The 5,633-nt window shown below is 35.4% G+C and overlaps 1 long non-coding RNA gene across 2 annotated transcripts; it reads right to left on the reverse strand.

The window, feature by feature from the left end:
• Positions 1 to 3,496: 3,496 nt before the first annotated feature.
• Positions 3,497 to 5,377, reverse strand: LOC145012700 (uncharacterized). Of its 2 annotated transcripts, none has more exons than XR_013664637.1 (5): positions 5,070 to 5,377; positions 4,613 to 4,778; positions 4,420 to 4,513; positions 4,216 to 4,323; positions 3,497 to 3,933 (listed from the first exon to the last, which is right to left on the reverse strand). It is a non-coding gene; the product is annotated as an uncharacterized LOC145012700 (long non-coding RNA). The 2 variants fall into 2 exon arrangements; XR_013664636.1 differs by having other exon boundaries at positions 4,420 to 4,522.
• Positions 5,378 to 5,633: the final 256 nt, after the last annotated feature.

Raw genomic sequence — 5,633 nt, forward strand, 5'->3', positions numbered from 1 at the left:
GGTTGTGTCGGCTAAAAATCGCTCGATCTAAAATTCGAGTTTTTTAGCTATCTACTACTAAGCTGAAACTTCGAAAAATCATAACTTCCTCGTACGAAATCAGATTTGGGCGTTCTTTTTATCGAACTTCTTAGTTTAACAAATACTACGACTTTCGTTTAGATTACTAAGGCTAAAAAGTAGTTTATCAAAAACTCACTTTTTACGATATTCAGTACCGTGTCGGTTTTGTCGCGAAACATCGCCAGGTCATAACTTCTTCGTTATAACTCGGATTTCGGCATTCTTTATATCCCTGAAATCCTTGTTTCGACCACTACAACGTTGTGTAAAGATATCAGGCTTATCTAATACTTTAATTTTGATGCTTATTTTTATTCTTAATTAATTAAGCCCTAATAATTAAGCATAAAACACATAATTCACATAATTCCTTTTCATTTCTTCAAAATGAGTTACAAAGGTTAACCTAGACTATCAACTCAATATAAATTCCTAGGCTAGAAACACGAGTGTTACAAAAGTCATCGTGGACAACATCTGAATTATTGCATTCCTACAATGTCAATAAATTGGAATATATAATTGTTCAATTACTTTTTTTTTACCCATTGTAAAATAATTGTTCAAAAGTTTAAAAAGATGGTCAATTTCATAATTGACACCACCCACTTTGATAAATATACCATACCTTTTGTCCTGTTTCCTTTTCAATTACATTTGCATTAAACTCGAGAAAGCCAAGTCGATTGCCAAACGTGTCAACCCCTATATCAAAAGTATAGTATCAAATTGTTAAAAGAGATTGAGTGATAAGGTACTTATTATTGATGAACAAGAAGCTTGAAGATAATACCTTAATAAGGAGTTGTTTTAGAAACAAAATGTCACACCCCCAAACCAAGGATAGCGGAAAGGTCAGGGGGGTGGCGGACTTCATTTGTAGTATCATGGCAATGAGTATATAAGTGAGCATAGTATATAAAACCAATCATAAATATAATCTGAAAAAGGTTACATAGTTTCAAAGTGTTACATGTTTCAATAATTGATTACAACATATTAGCGTCCCATCCTTAAAAGCTGTTGATTTCCCATTTCACTGTTTCCTGAGAATACATGTAGTTTCAAAAAGTGTCAACAATTAAGGTGGTGAGTTCATAAGCTTTTATATGAAGATTTTGAAAACCGTTCTTTGTAATGAATTGTGTGTTGCCAAGAAAAATCCAGTATTTTCCTTATAAAAATGATATGTGGTCTCAAATTCCAAGACCGAAAGTGTACGAGTAATATCCATACTTATCGTTATAAAAGTGGCTGTAAATCGACATAAAACCCTTTGTGATTTACAAAATCCCCGTAAACTTTATGATTAGTTAACAACCTATGTGAGTCTCTATAACCATACTATGACGAACTGCACCTACTGCGACGTTTTTCAAGCATCGGAAAGGTATGACATTTGTCACCTCAGACCTGCAGGCCTAGCTGTTGCATGCAGCTCCTGTGTGGGGTGTTAATCTCAATATAGATCTATACATAACTATCACGTTCTCCTCCAGGAGATTCTGGTTGTAACTATCACGAATTATAACCCGTACTCTAGGAGTACGATGAAGAATGTCTCACAACTTAAAATAACGAGCTTATGTGTAGTGTGTAAGTGTAAAACCTTTTTATGTGGAAATAAAACATTCCGTAATGTGTTTGTTGTGTAAATAGAACATAAACTATACCTATTATAGCTTATTAAAAACATTTTGTAATGATAGAAATCCTTTTTGTATATGATATAAACCGGTATACGAAGGTAAAAGACATGTAATATAAACATGTATTTATATATACTAATACACACCCTACTTAGCAAGCTACAATGTGTAAATGCAATTATTAACAGTTTTGTTAATTTTAACTTTTCTGTTCCTGTTCTTGGAACAATTATAGAAAAATCATTTTTGGTTGAAATCAGAATCCGTAAATTCTGAGAGTTTGGAAAATGTGTCTAGTTTGTTCATAATTTTTATTATGATTTTTAGTAACCTCTAACTTGTGTGAAAATGTCCATATTCACAGACTGGTCCGAAAGGGTTTATGAAATTTTAGGCATAAATTGTAGAAAAATCATATATGGAGATGTGGAAGTAGTCATTTTAAAGGTATAACTATTTGCATAAAAAACAGTTTTGAAAACTAAAAAGTTTAATATGTTCAAAACAGTCTGTGAATGGAACTATACTTTTTTGTGAAAAGCTTATGAATGAGTTTAAGTTATATTAAGATGTTTTAACTTATATCCCCCCCCACCCCCCTAAAACTTGAAGAAAACATGAAAATATAGGGGTATGAACTCACCTTGACTGATTTCAATAGAAGGATGATGAGGAAAGGGGGTTTCCAAGTCAAGAACACTTGGGAGAAGCTTGGAGATTTGAAGATCTAGGAACAAATATGACGATATTTGTGTAAGGAATCTATGATTTGAGTGGAAGAATGTAAGATAATCAAGTGTAGGATGAAGATACTTACTAAGAGTGAATGGAAAGCTCGGGATCAGCCCTTGGAAGTCTCGAGTTCTTGGGAGAAATAAGAGAGAGAGAGAGAGAGAGAGAGAGAGAAAGAGAGAGAAAGAGAGAGAGTGATTTTACTTTTGGTGGGATTTGGTGAGATCTAAAGGATATGAGGATAATGATCCTTTGTGTGTGTAAGTAAGGGAAACTTGTTGCGGAAGTATGAAAGTACAATGAATAAGAGAGTGCTGATGGGGAAATAGTGATATAAAGCATGAATAGTAAGCTAAAGGTGTCATAACTTTAAGCAAAAGTCAAGGAGCACCTTTTGTACTTGAATCTTGTCTAACTTAGTTGTAAAGATATTGATCATAGAAATCACCAAGATATGGGTCAATAATGATTCTAGATGGTTAAAAATATTAAAATATGATTTTGGGTGAAAATCCCACGTTAAAATCATGAAAAACGAGCTTAAAATGGAGTCGGGATCGAAAACTAGTAAAGGATGCGAAAATTCCCTGATCAGGACCGAAGGTTCGGTCCATGAGGGTTAGAATTGAAAGGGAGGTCTCGATCCTCTAGATTGAGAACTGAAGGAGAAGCTGATGGGGGAAAGGAAACGAAAGCGAAGGCAGCAACCGAACCGAGAGTGGCACCCGAACCGAAGGTAGGCTCAGTCCTATGATGTTCGGTCCCGTAGTAGTTCGGTTCCAAGAAGCAGGTTCGGTTCTACCTGGCTTCAGTTCTACATAGCTTTGGTTCCTAGAGTTTCGGTCTTATAAGGCTCGGTTGCTTAGGGTTCGGTTCATCAAGGGTAGGTTCAGTTCTTAAGGCTAGTTTCGGTTCTTAAAGCAGCTTCGGTCCTTTATGCAGGTTTCGGTTCTATAAGGCTGTTTTTCAAATAAAATTCCCGTTTCAAGTGATTTTTAACCAAGTTAAGGGTCGGGATGGCCCGAATGATTATAAAAAGTTGAAAAAGATTTTGAGAGAGATTTGGGAGAGATTTGATAGAGTGAGAGAGACTTCGTTTGTGACCTTCTTCGGTGTTTAGTTTCGCAATGCAAGGTTTGTAAGTCCCGTTATGACTTGTTATGAGATGTTTTACTCCCCTCAAAGGTGTGTAGTTACGTTTTATCGAGTCATACATTGCTTTTCCCCGATTAGGGTTTAGATTTCCTGAACGTATGGAACATCTACGTGATACTTTATATTGAGATAGGTAGTTGTTCATTAGTACCAATGGAGTAAACCCTAATATACAAGGGTTAGTTGAGTTGACCGGTTTGACTTGTTGACTTTATTTGACTTTGACTTGACCAGAAATTGACGGTTGGCACACAAAAATCCATCCACAAGGAGTCTTTTTTCACTTTGAATGTTCTTTATCCACTGCTTAAACAAAGATGAACCAATAGCTAACCTGCAACAAAGTGTGAAGCATATAAGAAGCATAACATGAAACTAGAAACAATTGAAGAGGAAAACATGGATTAAAGTTGGCTAAGATATAGGACGTGTACATAATTTGTTGTATTACAGTAGCATTGAGAGATTGATGAGAATGCTAAATTGCTAATTATTATGAGGATTATCGTTAAACAACCTATGGATAGTAAAGCAAGCATCGATAAGTGGTAATTTGAGTATTCTAATATATTTTATATTTATAATTATCTATTTTATCATAGGTCAAAGTTCATACCTGTAATGGAGTAACTAACGGTGGAAGAAACTTCTTTGTTGGTCCACTTCCATATGTTGAAGACAAAGTCAAATCTGTGCAATGAATGATCCGGATCCAAGTAGAACTCTTTCGACAAGAAACAAAATGGAATTTTCTCATCAATTAAAACTTAACATTACAAAAAAATAAACCAAGAGGGATTCTTTAAGTAACAAGTCATACCTAACCATTATGCCCATTCTGAAACTATATTAGAGAATAGAAATGCCCAGTGGAGGTTTTCTTTTCTTTTTTTATCATACAAAACATCTTCATACTTTTGTACCTAAAACACAAAGATTAGATATCCATGATAATATCATAGTCTATATATTGTGATGAAAAGGAAATTGGGAAGTTGAAATCATGAAAGCACCTTTAACTGGTTATAGGCTTGTTGTCATCGTTATTCCCAAGTAAAGGTTAATGTAGTTCATCCAAATATGCACCTAATAAATGCTTATGTTTTTTTACCACCGACAGTTCCATGACGGAGTCTTTTCCCCATCGTTCTTGATGACATTAGTCCTAGAATGTTTAAACTGTCTTACGCCAGGTCAAATTTTATCAAGAAACCACGTTTTTAAGTTCAAATTTGATATGCTCAGAAGGTATGCGCAGAACTAGATTCATAAATAATCTTTGAGTTCTGAAGTCAAACCACATCCCCTAATTCAAATTCGATGTGGACTATATGCTCAATTTGATAACAAAATCTTTCTACTTTTCATAAGGAATTACCAATAATTATACTTTAGTTGAAGATCTAGAGCAGCTCATACAGTTACTAACTATAGTAAACATGACCTAAATATTCAGGTAATGTAACAAACCTGTAATTAATGAATGTCGGTAAGATTGACTGTTGTCGGAGGTAAATGACGGTGAAACGGAAGCAATCGCTGGCGGCAGACAGTGGCTTTGGTGCAACAGAACGTCGAGTAGGAGGCGGACATGAGGCAATCACTTAGTCGATTGATGGCAGAGTATTGAAGGTGCAATGGACGTCAGTGAGCAACGACGTCAGGGTTCTTGGTTCCCGCGAAGGTGAAACGCAACCTCCGGCGACGAGGGCTAGGGTTATGTCGTTCTTAAATGATGGTGGTGATGTGGGGTCGTCGTGAAGGGAATCCCTGCTTTGAACTAGCTTAGGTTAAGCCGATATACAACCCGCTTAAACAACCTTCTATTTGTAGATTTACCAAAATGCCCGACAATTAATAAATTTATAAATAATAATAAAAGGTGTTTATTTGACCAACGAAATAGCAAACGAATTACGAATTTGTTGTTTTCCGTCGGTAAACCGTCGCAATACTATTATCCTAATTATTCGTCCATCGGAAATCTGTTAGTATTCTGTTGCTTTTCCGACGGAATTTTTTCCGTCGCGAAAA

Source organism: Lactuca saligna, chromosome 8, assembly GCF_052625555.1.
Source record: "Lactuca saligna cultivar CGN05327 chromosome 8, ASM5262555v1, whole genome shotgun sequence".
NCBI lineage: Eukaryota > Viridiplantae > Streptophyta > Magnoliopsida > Asterales > Asteraceae > Lactuca > Lactuca saligna.